This window comes from Oryctolagus cuniculus, chromosome 14 (genome assembly GCF_964237555.1).
Source record: "Oryctolagus cuniculus chromosome 14, mOryCun1.1, whole genome shotgun sequence".
NCBI lineage: Eukaryota > Metazoa > Chordata > Mammalia > Lagomorpha > Leporidae > Oryctolagus > Oryctolagus cuniculus.
Genome location: NC_091445.1, coordinates 3,537,253 through 3,559,727, shown reverse-complemented (window position 1 = coordinate 3,559,727; position 22,475 = coordinate 3,537,253). Strand labels below are relative to the sequence as shown.

At 55.2% G+C, this 22,475-nt stretch overlaps 1 long non-coding RNA gene across 2 annotated transcripts in view; it reads right to left on the bottom strand.

The window, feature by feature from the left end:
- The window catches only part of LOC138845121 (uncharacterized), a 54,497-nt gene extending 43,828 nt beyond the window's left edge, over positions 1-10,669 (bottom strand). For both annotated transcript variants that reach the window (XR_011381845.1, XR_011381844.1), the window contains exons 1-2: positions 10,551-10,669; positions 563-722 (exon numbers count right to left, since the gene is read on the bottom strand). This is a non-coding gene — a long non-coding RNA (uncharacterized lncRNA). The remainder of the gene's footprint in view (positions 1-562; positions 723-10,550) is intronic.
- Between the last annotated feature and the right edge of the window lie 11,806 nt (positions 10,670-22,475).

Genomic DNA, 22,475 nt, shown 5'->3' with positions numbered 1-22,475 from the left:
GCCTGTTATCATATGTACCCCATATATGCTTATAAATACTATGTCAATTAACATCTAACAATTGGGGTGAGCATTCCTCACAGAGATTAAGATATTGCTTGGGATACCCATACCCCCGAACGGAGTGCCTTGGCTTCAGTCCTGGCGGTGCTCCCAACTCCAGCTTCCTGCTAACATACACCCTGGCCGCCTGCCAGCCACGTGGGAGACCTGGGTTGAGTTCCTGTTGTTGGCCATTGCACCCAGCAGCGTCTTGCAGGTATTTATGGAGAGAACCAGTAGACTGGAGCTCACTTTATCTATCTGTCTACCTCTCAAATATTTTTTGAAAAAAAAAATTAAGGAAATTAAAGCAAAGGTAGGAGCAAACAGGCTTGGGCCAAGACGGAGCAAGTCCCTCACAGACCAGCACCCTGATTATAACTAAACGTGATAGGTGAAAGCAAAGGACAGCTCCCTGAGGACCGCGGGAAGCGAAGCAAAGCAGTCTACTCAAGAGAAGGGGCCAAAGTAGGAGGAAGCAAACAAAATCCGTGTTGGGGATGCCCGTCAGGTGTCTTGCCTCCTCTTCTCTTGTCCCTCGGACCCAAGGGTGGTTCCAGCTATGGTCCCCGTGGGGTCTCCAGCCATGGAGGAAAGGAAGAGTTTATCACCACAGACCAGCTCTAGAGGAAATACTCAAGATGTCCTCAGGCGGAAGAGAGCTGACATCAGAGCAAAACCTGGAACCCAGTCAAGCAATGAAGGAAGAGCAGATTTAGTGCATATCTGTGCTGATGAGAAGAATCTCTCTCTTCCTCAGTTACTATAAATTTATGTGACTGCTGAAAACAAAATAAAAAAATGTGGAGTAAGGATTTCAATGCATCAAGAGTTAGGAAAGAAGGTAAAGGAACCAATGTGGTTTTAAGCTTCTATGTTTTTACTGGAAGAGGCAAAAAAAAAGTCACAAATGGAAGTTTAGGTATGTTTGTTATAACTCCTGGGATTGTACCAATTTTTTAAATTAAAAGTATATAGCCTTAGAAGATTATTATATATAATATCATATTATATGTATCAATATGAGAATATTATTCAAATAGAAACTAAAATAGTAAAGGTTCAAATAAATCAAAAGACAGTATGAAATAAAAAACAGGAACAAAGATTAGAGTGGAAATTAGGCCACTATTGTCTTGTGGACAGAGATAAGTTTAAAATCAAAGTGTGCGAAAAATATACCATCCTGGAGTGGCTATGCTACTGTCAGACATAGTAGAGTTTAGAGGAAGGAATTCTTCAGTTTCAGAATTCTTCTCTTTCATAATAATAAAAGGTTCCATTCATTAAAAAGATACCACAGTGTTAAACACATATGCACTTAACAACAGAATTTCAAAATATGTAAAGCAAAAACTGGAGAAACAATCAGATCAACAATTGCAGCATGAGAGTTAAACACTTTTTCTCAGCGATTAGTAGAACAAGTAGAGAGAAAATCATCCAGGATACAGAAGATGTGAACCACAACTACCAACCAACTTGACCTGCAGGTGTTTAGACAGAACATGTTACACACAACAACAGAATGTGCATGGAACATTCACCAGGACACACCCTACTCTGCACTACAATTAAACTTAAGCCCGAGTAAAATAATCAAAGGCAAACAACATATATTCTCCAAATATTATGGAATTTAGCAATCAATAACATACAGATATTTGGAAAATGCTGGCTAATTTTTTAAAAATTTAGTTGAGAGTACCTATGTGGTCTAAGTAGATAACTTTCCTTTTTCTGTATATAAGAGGTCCTTAAAAATTTCATGGCAAACACATATTTTTTTTAAAACTATATATGGATTTCCAAAAATTTATGTACCAAAATAAACATCCTCTCATTCCATTTTCTACTAACTTGTTTAAACATTTCATAATAAAAATATGAAATAAAAGTTTACATGTCAAAATGAAAGCTTGGTGAGAATTAAAATGATGTGGCCCCCTCCCCCTCATCACAAGATTATGATGGGGATTCAGGTAAGGCTAAGAGTGGGGAGGGGTGAGAAGGAAGGGAATGAGGAGCCGCGTTACCTCTCAGAAGGGAAACTGAGACCATGACAGCACTGTCAGAGCAGACGGATCCGCAACACAGGTCACCAGGAGAGAAACTGTGTGCTCCACCGGCATTAAGTGGGGGAGAAAACAAGGAAGAGCTTCCAGGACCTTGCTGTCTCTCCAGCAACATCCAACTGCCACTCTTCTCCCCAGTGTCTACCAATCTCAGAATTCCTGGCAGAGACTGATCAGAAAGTCACCAGACTTAATGAGCCACGTCCTCAGGCCACCTGTTTCTGCCCACAGCTCTGCCTCCTTCCCGCTCCCCACATACAGCACAGCGGTCAAGCCCCACCTGGCTCCAGGGCAGCCTCTGTAGCCAGACACGCGCTGGGTCCCAGCCTTGGGGACAGGGCAGACTTCCTGGCTGCTTGCCTCGTTTTCCTTCTCTGTAAAGCCAAGACGATGCTCTCACATCAGAGCAGTGTGAAGAGTTAAATGCAAGTGCGACAGTGCCTTGGCCACAGGAAAAGCTCCTTGCCTTGACTTCCTGCGGAAGAACCCTGTCTCAGCAGCTCACTGTGCCACTACACAGGAATCCACGGACACGGCCTCTGGGGACCACCCATCCTCACCAGAGAGAGGACAGAGACAGCCGCCGACCACCACTGCCCGCCCCTCTTCCCTGGCATGGAGTCCGTGCTGGACAGGGGCTGGCCAGCCAGCAGCTGTGTTTCTCAGATGTCCTGCAAAGGACTGGTTATTGGCATGTGCTGTGAGCCTGGCCTTGAAGGAGGAGGAGGGTCTTCTCCTTGCTCCTCCTATCCCTCTGGCCAGCACAAATGTGCAGCCAGTGAGCAGACCCAGATTATGGGGGGGCCACGAGTTGGAAGCGAGATCTGAGTCCCTGACTCGCAGTCCTAGAAACTCCCACCTGGGACCTTCGCAGGAGCATGGAATAGACACCTGTGGTGGAGCAGTTACACATTGGGGGGGGGGGGGGGGAGCAGCCTATGTGACAGAGGGGTTGGCATGGCCCTAACTGGCAGGCTGCCTCGTGGCTCTGGGTATAACTGCTTCTTCAGCCGTGGCTCGGTGACCTTGACCCTGAAACTTGGGCTCTTTATACATCAGTGATCTCATCTGTCAATGATTACTGTACAAGTCAACAGATGGAATGCACAGACCAGTGACTATCAATGTTCTGTACTTCTTGGTAATTTTTTTAAGACTTTTTTTTTTTTTGAAGATTTTTTTTGAGAGGCAGTTACAAATAGAGAGAGGGAGACAGAGAGGTCTTCCATCACTGATTCACTCCTCTTACAGCAGCAATGGCCGGAGCTGGACCAATTCAAAGCCAGGAGTTTCTTCCGGGTCTCCCATGTAGGTACAGGGGCCCAAGCACTTGGACCATCTTCCACTGCTTTCCCAGGCCATTAGCAGAGAGCTGGATCAGAAGTGGAGCAACTAGGACTCAAACTGGCGCCCATATGGGATGCTGGTGCTGCAGGCAGAGGCTCAACCTACTACTCCATAGCACCAGCCCCTTGGCCATTGTTTTTTAAAGATTCATTTTATTTACTTGAAAGCCAGAGTTACACAGTGAGAAGGAGAGGCAAAGAGAGAGGTCTGCCACCCACTGGTTCACTCCCTAATTGGCTGCAACAGCCAGAGCTGCACCAATCCGAAGCCAGGAGCCCGGAGTTTCTTCCATGTCTCCCATGCAGGTGCAGGGGCCCAAGCACTTGGGCCATCTTCTACTGCTTTCCCAGGCCACAGCAGAGAGCTGGACTGGAAGTTGGGCAGCCAAGTCCCAAACCGGTGCCCACATGGGATGCTGGCACTGCAGGAGGTGGCTTTACCCGCTATGCCACAGCACCGGCCCCTTGGCCATTGTTAACAGCACAAAATCATCAGAGAATTTTGAAGGTTCACTAATTGAAGGGAACATTTCTACCCCCATGACTTAGCTCCAGGTAACTGGCTGTACTGTGCACATCACAGATCTTTGGTGGAAACTTTCTGAGGGCCTTGCTGTCTTTCCTGGACAGTTTGCATCTTTATTTGAATGAGAAAATCTCCAAGTCCAAAGGTTCAGGCTGGAGGGTACAGCTTCGTGTGGACGCGTGATGGTTTGGGACTTGACCTCCCCCACTCCGGGGCCCAGAGCACCTGCCCCCTGCCTGCTCCAGTCCGGTGTCCAGGGCACTGTGCCTTACAGCTGCAGGCCCACCAACGACCAGCAGAGGGCGAGCTGCACACGAGCAGGGCGGCTGTCCACCTTGCCACAGCCTTCCATCCTCCACAGTTTTGTTTCTTCTCCCCGTTTCGTTCCTCGCCTTTGGAAGACTGGCTGTGACATTTCAGAAAAGCTTGGCTACCCTCGCTGTGCTCAGTTTTGGCAGTTCTGAGCCTCCTGTGTGGATGCCGGCGAACGCATAGCCTGGCGTCACTCCGCACATGCAGGCTGGTGGCCATGAGATGAAGGGAAAGCGTCAAAGAGCAGCCTGGGAGGGTGGGGGCCTGGTCTGGCCACTGAGTGGCTGCGAGCAGCAGCCCCGCCCTCCCCCGCCTGCCCGTCGCCCCTCCTGAGTCACTTCACACCCACCCAGGCTCTGCAGTCTCTTGCACCCCCTCCTCGCCCACACAGCCGCCAGTTCTGGGACTTGGTCCCGGGCCCTGCAGAGACTCTGGCTGTGGCTGGGGGCTGATGTGTGCAGAATCTCCTGGATGGAACGGTCTGAAAGCTCACGTGCTGGGCTCCCCCTCCAGACCCCCCCAACCAGGTACCAGGGCAAGCCCCTAGCATCGAGAGGCTGTGACGGGCACCCCAACCCACCCTGGGGACCTGTGGTGTGTGAATGCAGACCCAGCCGGGCAGGCAGCAGAGGAGGGGGCAGGGGACAGGTGGAAGTAGAGCTGGGGTGACTCAGCCAAGGGTTGACTGTTCTGATCCCCTCCTCCCGGGGAAGTCTGCAGCCCACGCGCTCCCAACAGGCGTCCTCACTGCCTTCTTAATGGAAGAAGCCAAACTCCAACCACCTCCTCCCTCCTCAGCATCGTCCCGGGTCCTCGCCCACAGCCCCCTCCTCCCTCCTCTCTCCATGCTCCGCCTATCCCACCTCCTCTGCGTCTGAGCCCACCACCCTGGCCTCCTGGGGACCGCTCTCCTCCCCACCTGCACCTTTGTCACAGTCTCTCACTCCAGGGCTCACTTCCTCCCTCCCTCCATCCCTCACCTGTCTTCAAACGCATGCTCCCTCCCCACCCAGTGGTCACTCACTACTTAACTCGGGCCTTCCTCCCTGTCCCTGCCTCTCATCCCAGTCCATACTCTGAGCCAAGCGTCTCCTGATGCTAGCTTTGGCTCTGTCTGGCCCTGACTTAAAACCCTTCCCTGCCCCGGCCATCATGTGCTGGACAAAGCCCAGCCCTGCATACCTCCTGGGTCACTCTCCACCTGCCCACACCCAGGTCCTTCCCACTCCAGCCCTCTAGGGCGGGCGTCGGAGGGGAGCCTGTTCCCCTACTGCCCCTCTGTTCCTGTTTTGAATGAAATCCCACCATCCTGTAAGGCCCGGCCCAGCCCAGGCACGCCCCGGGACCCCTGGATGGGTTTCCCTTCTCTCCTCTGCGACACCTCCCCATCCTGAAACCACGCGTCATGGTTACGCGTTTCTTGTCCCCAGCCCTCCCCCACTTGCTTCTCTCTCTTCATGTGCAAGCCCCGGGACTCCTGAGGACACAGCGTGGGAACACGTGTCCCAGAGGTCACAGGCCTCGCTCACCTCCTGGCTCGGTAACTGCAGGCAGAACTGGGGCACTTCCTTCCATGAACGACTTCTTTAAAACAGCAGAGCTCTGCCTTTATGGCGCTTCTACTCCCACTCACCCCTCACACTCTGGGATCTGCTTTCCTCCCTAGCGCTGACCTTTTAAAGGAACAAAGGAGTCAGCCATCACGGCCACAGTCTGTGCCCGTCCACCTCTCCAGCTCATCCGACCTTGCTGGCTGCCACCCCCGGACCATCTGCCCTGGGCTCCTGCAGCAAGACCACTGTTCCTGCTGCCCCCATTCCACCTCCTGCTGGGCACAGCACCCCAATCTGACTCTCAGGAAACACCCTCTCCTGGTCTCAGCCCATGAGAGGGAGGGTGGCTCTCCCCACGTCTAACTCCAGAGACGGGCCTTGACTTAGCTCTAAGCATCAGGCCAAACGACTTCTTGGCCTGGAGCTTGGATAAAAACAAGCACATCATGGCACTGAATTCCAGTTGGCTGGCAGAGCCCCTCGTTGGAGCTGTTGGGGAAAACTACTTCCTTCCGGAGAAGATGGGACGGGGCTCCTGGCAGCTGCTTCATTCCCACACGGAGACCACTCCTGAGCCAGGCAGGAAAGCAGGAACAAAGGCAGCCCCAGCAGCTTGGAGCCCCTGCACACATCTGAGCGGGGCCTCACCAGTTATGTGAGTCAATACACCCTCTTGTGTTAGACCAGTTTCGATGGGTTCCCCATCACCCACCGTGTACAGAGAGCCCTGAACGGCTTTGAGGGTGCACAGTCTCAGCTCTCCTTGTCCATTCTCTTTCCCCATCACTGGCGTCTTGTCAGCCCCCCATCCCGCACATGTAGTCCCCAGGAATGGCAACACCCATGTGCGAATGCTGGTGAGCTTGCGCCCCACGTACCCAGAGCCCTCACCAACCACACCCTCGTCCTCGTCTGACACAACCAGTTCCGCAGTTTCACTTCTCCAAACTCTCACCGCTAATTCCAACTTAGGCCCCACCCCCTTTACTCGCCACCTGCCAGTCTCCCCTGGCACCCAACCGCTATGTCTGACTCGCCTGCAGTTCTTTCCCAGTTTCCTTCTCCAAATCCACTGCACTCCCTGATTGTCCTGATTTTGATCAGGTGGTGAGGGTCCCCAGCTCTCCCCCAGGCTGCACCCCTGGGGTGACCTTAACTGTCCCTCCCCTCTGGCTGCCCCTGCCCTTCCCCCCAGCACACACACACACACACACACACACGTGCCAAGCCTCTTGGAGCTGTCTCTGAACACCCTCCCACTTCCCTCCTGTTCTCGCCTCCACCCACACCACGCCGTGTCCTGACCCTGGCCTGCAACCCCTTGTGCAGACTCCCGCTCAGCAGCTCAGCAGCCAGCCTACTCCTGCAGGGAGTTCCGCCCCGTGGCCTCTGCTGCAGTCACCCTGGGTTAAGGGCTCCTCCCTGATCCCAGAAGGCAACCCCCACCCTGACAGTCAAGCCCAGCCCGGCCGCTGTCTCTTCCCTGCCTGTGCCCCTGGCTCCAGGGCTGCTTCACTAAGTGGCTGCCTTCCCCTCTCCTGCTTTATATGTGAAGCTCTGACACCTGGAGCCCCACCCACTTCCCACTTCCGGCTGCATCAAATCCCACCCCTACCTACTGGGTGCAAAGGCCACGCCTTCCCTGCAGCAACCAAGACAGGAGTCGGAGCAGACGGCGCAGGACCCAGCACGTGGGGCTCTGGTCAGCAGATGCCCACCCAACGGGAGTGCTCCACATGTGTGTCGCAGCCCTTGGCGTGGCCGGGTCACCTTCCCACCCATGAAGACCACCTTGGGCCTACACACCTCTGAGCCGCAGTGAGAGCTGGCATGGGGTTGGCAGGGGGGAGTACTGCCCCACCTCCCAGGCTAAAAAGGCAAAAGCAGAATGGAAGGCACAACCCAGAAGCTTAGCCACAGGGTTCAGCGTGTGGATTCGGTGCTGTGGGATGAGGGCAGGTGGCACGGAGTTCGGGTGGACTTCAGGCTCAGTGTGAAGTCCAGAGCTTCCAAGGGAGTGACTGCCCCCGCAGGCTGATACACAGAAGTGCAGGTTTTGTTCTCCAGTGGACTTGGCTTTCTTTGACTGCCCACCACCCACAGCTCCCCACCTCTGGTCTTAGCCCCAGAGCTGTTTGAGGATCAAGGCCTCCCCCACGCTCATGGCGCAGGTGTTTCCATAGCTCCAGCCACAGAACTCAGAGATGAGTTTGGGGTAGCCCCCACTCGAACTGAGCTCACGACAGTGGCCCAAGTGTCCGGAGGGCAGGAGACTGGCCTCCACCTGGTGCTGGGCTTTGGGCAGGTGGAGCCTCTCGCTCGGTCAGGGAGGCCTGACTGAGAACAAAGCCATGATGCAGAGAGAGAAGCGTACAGAGGCGCCCCCACCCCCAGCCTCGTCTGCGGGCAGACCTCCTCCTGGACGGTCCAGCTGCATGGGCCGCTCAGAGACCTCTGTGCCTCATAACCAATGGGGTCCTGGACACTGCCTGGCACTCATCTTTGGATGCCAGATCTGTCTGGCCATGGGAAGACCCTTGCCAGACCCCATGAAAAGCCACAGAGCCTCTGACTGGGGAAGGGTCCCACGGGGACTCTGGGTGTCCTCTCGGGCCCTGGGCTTCTTCGTGTGGCCTCTCACCCCTCTGGGAACAGACGCTGCCCCCTTGTCCCAGGTCCTCTCCTTCGAGTCACATCTCACACCCCCGCCCTACCTGTGCCAGAGCGTCCGCTGCCATTCCTCCTGCCCTGTGAAGTCACAACCCCTCTGAGCAACGTGGAGAGCCTGGCATTTTCTTCTTAGCTAATCAGTGTTTAGAGGAAGGAAGGGAGGGCGGAGGAGAAGAGGAAAAGGAAAGGCAGGCAAGAAACCCGCTTTGGACTTTCTTTGTAAGCACTTGATGGTGAGAGTGCAGCCAGTTTCTCAAATTCTTGATTCAAACCCCTCCTGTCTGCGCTGGCTGCTTTATGAAATAACGCACTTCTGTTTTGCATCTTTAGTGAAAGAAAGGGATAGCAGCGCTGCCTCACCAAGACACTCCCAAGAGGGCTTCGCTCTTGCCCCAGCTCCACTCCCGTCTCTCTCCTCTGGCCTCTCCCTTTTCTGGTGACAGCATCTGCATCAGAGCGAGACGCTCAGACCCACAGTGCGGACTCAGAAGGGGGTACGTGGGACACCACTGCCAAGGGCCCTTCCCAGTGAGACAGGTGGCAAAGCCATGGTCACAGCCCAGCCCTTCAGGAGATGGGCAGACAGGTGGCCTTGGATGAAGTTCCTCTGCTGTGTCAGACTCCATACACAAGCACACATATACACCAACACAGACACACACACACACACACACACACACACACACGCAACCTTGCCCCTGGCCTTGTGTGGCGGTTTGCAGCCCCGACCCCCTCAAGCAGCCAGAATGGTACTGAGTGGAATGGCACAGGTCCAGCTGGCCCAGCCCCTCCCAGGGCCCCGGTACTGCCAGGGTTTTAGCCAGCAGTCGCTGTCTCTGTGGTCTCTGAGGGGAGGACATTGCCCGCCTGTGCGTGCCGCCAACACACCAAGACCCCTATATGCAGCACTCTGTCTGGCTCTCCACACACACATGACCTCACAAGACAGGACCCACGCACACACATGTGCTTCCCTCATGTCACCTGGAAGGCCTTAAAGCAATCCTGAGGCCTGACCCCCACCCCGGTGATGGCCCGAGAGGTGTCTGGGGAGACCCAGAATGCACACTTTTAACCATCCCTCCACACCATTCCAAGGTGCCATCAGACTGCACAAGTTTTGGCCAAAGCCTTATCTCCCCTGAGAGACAGGGAGCTGCTTGCCCTCCGAGGCTTCCCCAGCCAGAAGGTGTGCACTGCGCTGATGGGTTCAATCGCAGACACACCCAGGGGCCCTCAGGGCTACACCACAGGCCAGTCAGCACTCGCAGCCCCTCGGGCTCGCCACCCCAGGACGGTTTCTCCACTCAGTCCTCCCTGAAGGCCAGGGCCCAAGTGCTCACAGAGCCATGGTCAACCTGCAGACGAACCGTCCTCGGAGGGAGGTCAAAGGTTTATGGGGAAAGGGAAGTAAAGATAAGTTTATTTTGGCGCAAAAAAATCTTTCTAAAGCCAATGCACAGCTTTTCACAACATGCACTTTCCATGAACTTTTTGAAATCTGTGGTGCTTCTAGGCGGCCACTTGACTTACGTGAAGGCACCTGTGTTCCTCCAGGCGGCCCTGGAGCCAAATCAGAAGCGTTTCACTTCAGAAACTCAGAAGCCACGGGAGGCCACCCAGCTGACCTCGATTTTCACCTCCCAGGCGCCCTCTCTTGACGGCCTCCCAGCCAGCGCAGGTGCAGCATCGCGGCTCACAAGGCAAATGGGACCTCGGCACCCAGAGCAGACATTCTTGGGTGCTGACGAGGCTGCCGGCTGGGGGCTCCCGCTAGGCCTTGATCAAAGCCGCCTTTTGTTTCTCTTTGTCCGAGGGAGCCCAGCAGCCAGGCCAATGCATTCTGACCTCATCACCAGCACCATGGCCAAAGCCTGCCCTGTCTGTCCCAGCTCTGTAATGGCCCTGATCATCCTATCTGCCTCCTCTCTCAGGAAGCTCAGGCCAAGCTCCAAGCTCTGCCTCAGAGTGGGATCACCCAGGAACATCGGGGCAGGCGCGAGGTCGCGCACTGGGAAGGGCTCACCTGCAAGGGAGAAGCAAGCCAGTCTCTGAGCAGAGGCGACAGCGGCCAAGGCGCTCCCGGGAGTGAGCAGGACGTTGTATTCAGAAGGCACCATGTTTTCCAGGGCTCCACAGCGTGCCAGAAGCTTACTCAAGACCTGCTGTTGCAGAGGAGCCGAGAATGTCCTCATCAGGAGAAAATGAGGCCTCGGGCCTACTTGGACACCCAGTTTCAGAGTAGTATAGGCCTTCCAGAAGAGTCTGCAGCATTGCAAAATCTTCTCCCCGAATCCTAAGCCACGTTTCCTGGGAAGCAGTGACCCCAGGGCAGTGGTCTCTGCATTGCCTCCATGATGTGTTGCCCTGGCTCAAGTGTGAGACCAGACCCTGCCATCCCTTCTGCCCTCTGCCTTCCTGGGTCCAAAGGCTATGGTTTTTAAGTTTTATTCATTCAATGGGCAGAGGCAGAGAGAACGCCATCCACTAGCTTACTCCCTAAATGCCTGCAACAGCTGGCGCTGGACCAATAATTAAAGCCAGGAGCCCTCCCCCAGCTCATGTCTAGAGGCCTTAAGTAAGCGCATGTCTAGAGGCCAAGACCTGAATCAACTGGGAGATTTCACACTCTTGCCTAAGCCCTCTCCTTGTGCATAAAGATTAGTCAAAGCCACGGGCAGGTACTTCCACCAGCTGTGCCCACGGTAGTCCCTTGGTTCTCCTTTGTGTCTTGGCCCAAAGTTCAAACAGAAAGAGGCCACCTTCAGGCTGCATGTGTCCTGCATCCTGGCCTCCCATACCCTCCCAGGCTTTGGTCTCCTCCCTGTTCCAGGCAGGCATTTCTTGGCCCTTCCTCAGCCCTCGCTTGTTTAACACATCTCCCTTTCTTCCATCGGTCCTTCTGCACACATATCTCACGCCAAGACTTTTTTTTTTTTTTTTTGACAGGCAGAGTGGACAGTGAGAGAGAGACACAGAGAGAAAGGTCTTCCTTTGCCGTTGGTTCACCCTCCAATGGCCGCTGTGGCCGGCACACTGTGGCCGGCGCACCACGCTGATCCGAAGGCAGGAGCCAGGTACTTTTCCTGGTCTCCCGTGGGGTGCAGGGCCCAAGCACTTGGGCCATCCTCCACTGCACTCCCGGGCCACAGCAGAGAGCTGGCCTGGAAGAGGGGCAACCAGGACAGAATCCGGCGCCCTGACCGGGACTAGAACCCGGTGTGCCGGCGCCGCAAGGCGGAGGATTAGCCTAGTGAGCCGCAGCACCGGCACGCCAGGACTTCTAACCCAGCTGCCCATCGGAGCCATCCTGGGAGCTTTGCACACTCACATCTGGGTCCCACCCTCTGGGTTTGTCCCCCTGGGTTGGGGGTGGCCCAGTGTTTAAAGCTGACATGGGCACATCTGGGACCTGCTGGACAAGGCAGCGACGTGCCCTGGCTTCCCTCTCATCACGCTTCCTCTATTCATCAGCTTCAGTGGCTCACCAATCATTACTGCTCTCAAAGAGCGGGAGCCGGGAAGTCCAACAGCACAGCCTCACCAGGATTTCTCCCCCAGTTTTCGGTCCATGCTAAGGGACTTCAGTTCCTGACTCACATTTTATCCTCAAAGTCACCAGGGCCCCAGTGCTGTGAAGCAGCAGGTTAAGTCTCTTACAACGCCAGCATCCCCGATCAGAATGCCTGGTTTGAGCCCTGGCCTCTCCCCTTCCGGCCCAGCTCCCTGTCAATGCACCTAGGAAGGCAGCGGAAGATGGCCCCGGTTTTGTGAGAGATCTAGATGAAGCTCCTCGCTCCTGGCTTCAGCCTGGCTGTTGCTGACATCGGGGGAGTGAAGCAGCTCTTTTTATCTCTGCATTCCTCTCTCACTCTGCCTTTTAAAATAAACAAGTAAATCTTCAAAGAAAAAAAAAAGTCACCAGGTCCTAGGGAAGTTCTGCCACCTTTTTGCTTACGGTTGTAACACAAGCACTTTTATGTTGTAAACAGTCCCAGTTTGGGGCTATTATTCTATGCAAATCTGAGACATGTGCGGCCCTCCGGATGTATCTTTTTTCCATTCCTTTTGGTCTCTACTTGCCCATGCCTTAGTTCTTCTACCTTAAAATATCTTTTAATGCATGATAAAATAGAATTAAAATGCTGTATTTTTTCATGTTTATGTGATACAATTTTTCATTCTCTTTCTTTTAAAGATGCATTTGTCTCTGAAAGAACAATAAATGCATTGCTGCCTAACTGTGGAGGCCGTCTCCAGTCAGCAAAGGCAGGAGGAGGTGGGACAAGTCTGTCTGGAGGAATCACCAGAGGCCTGCGTCCTGCCTCAACCATTCATGGGTCAGGCGTGGGGGAGGCATGACGTCACCACCCTCCTTCCTCGTGTCGATCGTAAGGTGGGGGTAGCGTCTTCATACCCCTTCACATCCTTGAGTTAGGGTGAGCATAAAGGCAGTATTTGTGACTATAGCGTGATGACAAATGCACATTCTAACGCCTTTTAATGGGGTGCTCTGTGATTTCAAATATTTCCTTGGAAGAAATACTGAGTGCTGATTCTCTGAGCTCCCACTGGGCAGGCTGGCCCGCGCCCACGCCAGCAGGAGTCTCACCAGTCCATAGGAGGCGCTTCCTTTCCCCGTAAGGTCATCCTGCCGCTCATCGTGCTGGCTGGCAGCAGCCCTCTGATAGATGCGTTTCCAAAGGAAGCCATGCTGGGCCTGCATCCCGACATCTGCAACTCAGGTCCGCAGGGAGAGCGACTCAGCTGTGGTCCTGGGCTAGGTTCTCACGGATGTTACTCAGGAAGTAGGTGTCGTCTCTGGCAACCCACTGGCGATCACCATGACATCAGTCCTGTCACTGGAAAACTCACTGTGCACCTACAGGAAGCAGGGAGGAAGGTGGGCGGAGGGACATACGGGGACCCTAAGAAAGGTCTCTGTAGTAGCCCTCCGGGCGTGTTAGAGAAACACGGTCCGTGAAGGCAGGGTGCCTCGTGATGACAGGAGAGCAGTACAGGGAGGGGACAGACTGCATTGTGCTCTGAAAGAAGCCAGCGCAGTCACAGCCGCTGAGGTGGCAGCTCCTCAGGCAGAGAGGGGAGACGCGGCAGATCTTGTAAGCTGCGTGGACGGTACATGCATGGATGGTAAGCACCAGAGGTCCTAGCTCCATGCCTCCTTCCTTGGCCATGTCTGCTACCCCTGGCTGATGCAGTTCCGGAATCTTCCACGCAGCTAAACGGCTGCTCCCAATCCAAGATGCCAACCCCTGTGAGCCTGTTGGACACTCGTAGTGCCAGGGTGTCGGTGGCCTCCTCCACACGTGCACGGCGCTTGGCCAAACCTTTAAGCAACATCACCACCGCCAGCACGCTCCCTTCAGCTCCGCCATCAGTGTGATCAGGGGCAAGCCTGAGTTCCCATGGAAAGACGCCCTCGCGGGGCTGCAGGGCTCCTCCAGGGCTTCGCACGGCCGTGCCTTCCCCGCTGTTGCTAGTCTGCTTTAGGGATTTCCACCCACTGTGCTCCTCCGTTAGCCTTCCAACTCCAATCATACAGAACAGATCGCAAAACAGAAAAAGTCAAGCGCACTGCACCTTTTGCTGGAAGGTTTCCCTCCCTGACAACTGTAGGTGATGCCACAAAACCAGCTCAGAATCCCACTGAGTTCTCAAATCCACCAGCACAGAGCACCCTGGCCTCGAGGTGGCTCTCGGGGAAAACATCGGCGAGGAAGGAGCTGGGCCAGAGAAAAGCAGCAGGGAGCAGTGGTCCACGGCATGGCGGGCCCTGGAACTAACGTCCACATGGGGGGCTGCCCATGGAACAACAGTCCACGTCAGGTATGGCTCGCTGTCTGTGGACGTCGCCTTGGCTTCTCTGTGCAGCTGCTTGGCGTAGAGCCCAGAGCCCCTTCTCCCCAGTTGAGGGCCTCTATCCTGGGAAATGAGTTCTAGAAGGTCGGCTGCCAGGTGAGTGGGAAGGAAGAGTGAGGTCCCGGGGGGCTTTCAGAGGCCCCACCTCACCTGCTGTAGTGCCAGGCTGTCCCAAGGTAGCCCACAGGCACCAGATAATACACATGGCAGTTATTTGACTGTCTCTCTCTTTGCCTTTTGAGTAAATAAATATTTAAAAATACAGAATGAGTAAAATAAAAATCCTTAATTTGTTCATCAGGCGTCACTTGAAATTTCGCCTAAGCTTAGTGCTAGAGAAATCATGGGCCCAGCCAATCAGAGAAACTCAGGACGCCCCGTTCACACAGACCACTCTGTGGAGCTGAGAAAAACCGCCCGAGTGCCCATCGCTTCGCCCTGCCTGCCACGCCGATGCGGAGCAGAGCACTGGAAGTGACCGCCCCGTGTGTCCCTATCGGGTGCAGCTCCACAGGCATCTGTTGCCCCCAGCTCAGCAGCCGCAGCGTCCAGCAGAGTGCCCGGGCAGGAGTCTCTGAGGCCAGGAAACCCGGCGAGGCCGGGGGCTGCCCGAACTCAAGAGCTGTGTGAGACGACGAAGACGCAGCCTCTGGGGACACCACCTCCTATGGGAGGCCCTTCCCCAGCTGTCCAGAGACGGCCCTGAAGGGGAGCTTGGGAACCTGAAGCTGCCCTCCAGAGCTGCCCCGTAGGCGTGCGGGCCTCGGCAGGACTAGATCGGGGACACGTGGACAACTGTGCCCCACTCCAGCTTCAGCCTAACCTCTGCATGCAGGGCAGCCGAGGCCGCAGGGGCACGAGGGAGGGCGCCGGGACGCTCTCCAGCCGTGCGCCCGCCCGGCTGCACCCGGCTGTCTGTGTCGCGGGTGTGCTCGGAGAGGCAGTAAGATGCCACTGCCCACTGGTGAGACTCAGGGTGGGACCCGACACTGCCGGGAGCTCTTCTGAACCGAGGGTGTGGACGGCTAACTGGGGACTCCACCCCGCAGCGCGTCTCATGCCCAGCCCCTGGACCAGGCCCTCCCGCCTGGGTCCCTGCACCCCGCCCTGAGCAGCTGCACCCTAGCTCCCTCACCTCCCCCCTGCCCCTCTCCTCGCCTCACCCAGCTCTCCAGCCAGGCTGGCACTGAGACACCTGCACTGGAGCTCCAGACCGCGGTGGACGGAGCAGGCCCATCAGGGGCTCCCCGCGGGAGGAGGAGTGTGAGGGTAAGGGGAGGAGTCACGGCGGGGGAGGGAGGAGTCAGAGTGGGTGAGGGAGGAGTCAGAGTGGGTAAGGGAGGAGTCACAGCGGCCGAGGGAGGAAATGCATCGGGTGAGGGAGGGGACAGGGTGGCTGAGGGAGGAATCACGAGGGGTGAGGGAGGTGTCGCGGCGGCTGAGGGAGGAGTCACGGGGCTGAGGGAGGAGTCGCGGCGGCTGAGGGAGGAGTCACGGGGCTGAGGGAGGAGTCGCGGCGGCTGAGGGAGGAGTCACAGGGCTGAGGGAGGAGTCGCGGCGGCTGAGGGAGGAGTCACGGCGGGTGAGGGAGGAGTCATGGCCACCTCCCTTGTGTTACTGGCTCGTCCGTCTCTGTCTGTCAGGTTTGGACTTCCTGGGTCAGGTGTGTTCACCGTGGGACTTCGTGCTGGGACACACCGGCGATGTAGCTCCTATGAGAGGTGGTTGTGGACGGCTTTGTGCTGCACCAAGTGAAGCCCCCACCTAGGACAATGCCCCGTGGGCACTGTGTCACTTCTGTGCCACTGCCCATCCAGCTGCCTGCTGATGGCCTGGGAAAAGCAGTAGAAGATGGTCCAAGTGCTTTGATCGCTGCCACCGGCATGGGAGGCCTGGACAAAGTTTCTGGCTCCTGGCTTCAGCCTGGTCCAGTCCCTGCTGCTGCAGCCATCTACGGCGCAAACCAGGGAGTGAGAGCGCACCCCCCCCCCATCACTCTGCCTTTCAAATCAATCAATCTTTGGAAACCTAAAGGACCAGGATCCCATATAAGGAGTCAAGAAAGGTGCCCCCATCTAAAGTAAGCCCCCAGCTGCTCACCCGAGAGAGATCTGTGTCCAGAGGCACATCAGCCAAGAAGAACAGGGCGAAGGCCTCTCTCTAACACGCATGCATGAATCCACTCAGACAGCTCAAGATAATCGATTTCTCAGCACGGAAAGACAGCTGCAACAGTGGCCTGGACAACACTGGGGCTGGACACTCACTGAAAACTCTGCTTCTCCCCTCGGAGGGCCAGCAGGCCGACAGGAGCCCACCTGCTCCAGCAGCAGGCCTCACAGGCGTGGCGCAGTGCCTGCATCTCCCGTGGGGCAGAGGGCGAACACGTTCACTTCCAGGACAGCCACTGCTGGAAGACAGGCTGGCTGCTCCCTAAGCCCTTTCCTGGCCTGGCCTTGGCCCGGGAGCCCAGGGCGGAGGCCGCACCTCTGAGAAATGCATTTGCCCTTCGGTTGCAAAACACCTCCGAGTGATTGATGAGCCGGTCCCAGAGAAGAAAGACGTGGCACCAGCACCTGAAACGTAGCCACCTCTGGAAGAAAACGTTCCACCCTTCCAACAAGGCCGGGCCACGCAGATGAGAATTCTAGCAGGGCTGTGGCAGGGTCAGGTTGCTGTCAAGGGGCCCAGGGCGAGATGACAAACGAGTCACAGCCTCCCGCTCCTCCACGAGGGGAGGGAAGAACTCACTCACCGTGCACAGTGACCTTTGCTTCCTCCTTTGGCTCAGCATCCCTGGTCCCAGGTCCAGCCCTCAGCAGGGGCCACACCCTCAGAGACAGCGTCTGCCAGCCCTAGGAAACCAGGAAGGGGCCTTCAGCCTGCGGGCGGGGTGTCACCGACACGTGGCCCGGCACACACTGCTGTCTCGGGTCACAGCCCAGTTAGCCTCTCTTGAGGGAGGCAATGACCTCACCTGGGCCAGATCCTGACATTTGTGCTCCTTTCGTGACTTGGTGGTCACAAGCTATTTCATCTCTGGGCCTTCGATTCTTGTATAAAATGCAGAGACAGAGATGTGTTTTCACGCTTTTGTGGATTTAATACTACAGATACCTAAGAGCATCAGACATCTTCAAGGTTAGTGAAGCCAGCTGTGCCACCGAGCAGCCGTGCGACTGCAGACAAGCTGCTTCTCCTCTGGGTCTCGCTCTCCTCGTGTGTGAAGTAGGGGGCACCTCCAGGGAGCTACCGCACTGACTAGGGAGGTGCCCAGGGACTGCGCTTAGCAAGGGGGCTCAGCAGGCATCTGCTGCCACACCCTGTTATCAGGCAAAGCAGGGGTGCGGGACTGCACGTTGTACACTTGGGCCTTCCCCTGTTTTTTTTCTCCACCACTTCTGTAGCCTTGAAGAACCATCGAGGGCTTTGCGGTCCGTCTCGGAAGCCACTGGCTAGCTAAGTGCGCCCCTGACTTCCCTGAGGTTGGGTCACTGGAGGCGCTCTTTAGCGTGGGTGATCATGCGGGGCTCCCAGGGCTGTGTGTCACAGGACCATGGGTCATTCCTGGCCTTCTGCTGCTCAGGGAGGGACCCGGGAGGATGATACTGGAATTCCTTCTGCTTTGTTGCATGTGGAACCCCCTCCTTCTCTGAGCCAGTCAGGGACAGGACCCATCCTTAACCCGGCTGCTGGAGGACTGGCCCCTGCCAGGCCCGGGCACACACTGGGAGCACTCGGCTCGGCCGCTGCTGACTTTCTTGGTCCTCAGCAGGCCCCTGCTCCAAAACGAGACCTCTCTTCATGCCCCCGGCCTGGCCTGCTCTGCCGCTGCCAGCGCCCTGCTGGGGCCAGTTCAGGGAAGGTGGAGTGAGTGCCCCAGAGGCAGGTTCCGCCTAATCTGTCTTCTCCCCGGGTCAAATCGGCCACACTTTTCTCTTGAAATAGAAAAGTCTAGAAACAAATGAGCAAAGAGCTTCCTGCTGAGAAGCTGTCACCGAAACCCCGGGAGCTGCCCCAGGGTCAGAGCTGTCTGTTCTGCCTCTGTACCAGACAGCAGCAGGAGGGAACCCAAGAACAAGAGGTGGGGCCAAATCGCGCACCTGCTCTCTGGCTGAATGTGAACGTGGGAGCACTCTGTGTGCCCAAACCTTCACACGAAGAACACGTGTGTGTGTGTCACTGTGCAGAGTTCACTGGGTGGTCAGGAAAGAGCCACAGCAGCCTGAGGCTCATTCTTGGCTCTTTCCTCTTCTTTAACCCCAGTTTCCCATTTTTTAAAAAGTGCCATCTGTTCTTCCTGTAACTTCTGCACTGAAGAAAAATCATTTGATTTTTGAAACCATGTGTTTTCTCCTTTTCTTTCCCCCAGCCGCATCCCAGTCTGCTTCTCTGAGGCAGTGAGTTAGAAGTGAGTTCCAGTAACAGGTCTGTGGGCCTCAAACCCTCTGAAGGGGCAGAGCCTGCACGCCAGGCTGTTGTGCAGATCGTGAGGAAGGTCCACCCAACCTATGCCATCCTCCACACCAGCCCCCACCACAGGGAAAGGGAATGGGGCAACTGCGGAACTCAGTTTTACAGCATATCTCATTTCAATTTATCTAAACCGAAACTGCCAAGTATTTGAGTATGTGACAGCTTAAGGGTTAACTGTGTGCACACGTGTGTGTTGGGGGAGTCTTCAGGGTGAGTAAGCAGAACTAGGATGCAACAGAGAGGCAGCTCTGACCCCCTCCCACTCCTCTCTTGGCCCCTCTTGGTCCATGGATTTCTGCAAACCACCACCCGTTGCCTGAACAGTGCATGCAGCAGGACGCTCCAGCCGGTGGCCCCGGAGGGTTCTTTACAGCTTCTCGGTACTGCTCTTGCTGGGCTCTCCTGGCCCAACGATAACCTTCAAGTCTCTCAGCATAAACACATGAGCTTTGTCTAGGAAACTATCTCCCATCCAGCTCCTTTATCACCCTGTAAACCAGGGGAGGTCAGTTTTCAGCTCAGATAGGAAGTGTGCCACAATCCACTAGTAATGTCTGCCATGGCTGCAGGCATAGAAGAGTAGCTCTAGTTTTGTCTTTGCCAGTCCCTTGGCCAATCCTGTAGCTTTGTCTCACAAACTACTGAGCTCATTTAAAACATGACTTACCAGATCTACTCTAGGCAGGTGCTGCTGGGCCCAGACTTTTTGTTTTTGTTTTTTTCTCTCTTCCCCCCCACAAATGCCTGCCTACCACACTTCACCTCCAGTACCTATGACATCTACAAGTCTCTTGGAGAGATACTACTAAAATATGTAAGTAATTCATAGAAAGTTTGATCTTCCAAGAGATTAAATTAGGGCAAAGCAAACCATCCTGCCCACAGTTTGCCCCTTTGAGCCAAAAGACTTCAAAGACCTCCACTTCTGGCTTGTCGTGGTTCGGGGCCAGACAGGAGATCATGGGATAATTATTACGGACATGTCACTTGCTCACAATCTTGGGATTCAGTTTCTGCTTGGAGCAGGAATCTCAGGTTGAGGCTAAGGTAGGATCCAGCATCAGGGATGGCATTTGATCGGGGAGGCAGAAGGGTCTGCTAGGAGATGATCTGTGAGGGGAGAGGGGAACATAGTATCCACATCACACTGCCTGGGAGCTAAGCCCATGGTTCTTCATCCACGTCTTTATGGAGAAGAGCTCCGGGAAGGACTCAGCCCACTGTCTCCACGAGCAGAGAGCGACATGTGAGGTCCTGGAGGAGCAAGCGACTCCTGAATTGGTGGTCTGGATTTCAACCTGGTGAAGAGTAGGGCCCATGATAAATGCCAGCCTGGCACATCTGTGGGACTCCCAGGCCCGGCTGCAGCCAGGAAGTCTGTCCTCATGGGTCCCAGCGGGATGGCCAGGCTCCTGGTACAGGATGCTCAGCAAGGTCTTGCCAGCTGAGACGGAATTTCGAATTCTCAGGCATTCACATTTTTCAAGAAAATTTGGCAAAGCAAACCAAGGAACTATTTTCGGTTCCTCTTTAGGTTACACTTTATTCTGCACAATTTTGCGCCAATACAGTGAGAAGATATAATTACATACGGGGTAAGTTTTAGCGACTTAAGACGATGAGCTTCCTGCCACTGGTATTTATGTTCCCATGCAGAAGACGCAAAAAGGAGGTGTTCATGAACGGTTCACAGTTCCAGAAACTTCACCCTCAATCCACATCTGACTCTCTCCACCATTTCCACGTCTTCTTCCTCCTCTGCAGGGCGGCTCAGATGCCAGGACCCAGGGCTGCCTGCCCTGCCTGAGGGTGCAAGGGCTCTGCACAACCCCTCTCCACAGAGCCTTGGGGGCCAAGAGGAGGGAGAAGTCAGGGTCAGACCATGCTGTGAGCCAGTGGGGGTGCGGGCTCCAACAAGGAAGGTCCCCCCTAAAAATAAGTGGTGCCCCTTGAGCCAGAGGCCACTGCCTGCAGAGTTGACGCCACAGGGACTGATGCTGCCGGGTCTGCTCCCAGCCTCTGCCTTCACCTGTCTCATCTCAACTCCCCACTTTCATTTTGTGCTCCATGTCTTCTCTGTTTAAGATTGTGTACTTGACTCTTCCCTCTGCTGATTCACTCCCTAGATGGCTGCAATGGCCAAAACCAGGAGCCCAGAATTCCATCCAGGTCTCCCATGAGAGTGCCGGCGGCCCAAGCACTTGAGCCATCGTCCACTGCTTTCCAGGTGCATTAGCAGGGAGCTGGATCAGAAGTGGAGCAGCCGGGACAGGGAGCTGGATCAGAAGTGGAGCAGCCGGGACCTGAACCGGCTCTCTGATACAGGATGCTGGCACAGCTGCCACCTGTTTCACCTACTGCACCACAAGGCCAGCCCCCTCCTCTGTCTTACAGCGTGTCTGGTTCCTGTGTCATTGCCTTGTCCTTCGCACCCACCCCTGGCGCCCTGCCTTGGTTTTAAGTACCTGCAGCTGCATTCCTGGGGCTTCGACCTCCCCTGGAGTTCAGCCTCTCACTCATTTTAAGCTCCTCCAGTTGCATCTTGTCTTTAAAGTAACAACAACACTCTTATTGGAACTGTGACTTTTCTTTCACCTTTGTAGATATAAAATTTCTTCGATTTTGTTTTTTAAATTTAAGGCCTTTTATTTCCTTCATTTGAAAAGATGTTCATTTAGTTATTTTTTCTTCCTTTATTTATATTGAAATTTTAAATGAAGTTACTTATTTTTAAGCTTTCTAAGAATTATGTTATTTATCTGAATGAGAGAGAGAGCTCCTATTCACTGGTTCACTCCCCAAATACCTCCAGTGATCAGAACTGGGCCAGGATGAAGCCAGGAGACAAGAACTCCTGTGGTGGAGATTCAGTGACTCAAGCCAGTGCTGCTACCTCCCAGGGTGTCCATCAGCAGGGAGCTGGAGTTCGGAGCCAGGGTCAGGAATGGACCAGGCACTGTGATGCGAGACGGAGTCCCAGCACTCACCAGCATCCACTGCTGCCCAGGCACATTAGCAAGGAGCCATATCGGCCGCCGGGCAGCAGGACTCCCAGGCACCCTGATAAAGCTGGGTTCATTGCTTCATCTGAGCTTATTTCTAAATGTCTCTTCTGGCTTAAAATATTTGCCTGTAAGCCCATGGTAATTTTTCAGCAGTCTTCACTATTGTCTTTATTGCCTTCCAGTTCTTTGTTTTGCATTACTCCTCTTTCGCATGCTGGGAATGGCCCCGTCTGGACAGGCTGAAGGTCCCCTTCCCGCCAGCTGCCCTGTGGGGTCCCCCGACCCAGAGAAGAGCTGTTGGACAAACACACTCTCCCGGCTTCCTGGAGGGAGCCTGGGTGGAGCCCCCTGTGCTCCCGCAGCAGTGAGCCTCCTGGGACAGGCGGAGCCCCCAGCCTCCCTCTGTGTCTCTGTGCACTGAGCCTGTTGGCGCTGTGGGACTGTGTCTCACTTAACGCGGCCGCCCTTCCCCACCCTGCCACCGGAGAACAGGACGGCCTCTGGGGCGAGCCAAGTGCTGACTACCTGCCCTGGTGCTCCCTGCGGGTGACTTCTCTCCCAGCCTCCTCTGAGCCCTCGTGGGGAAGCCC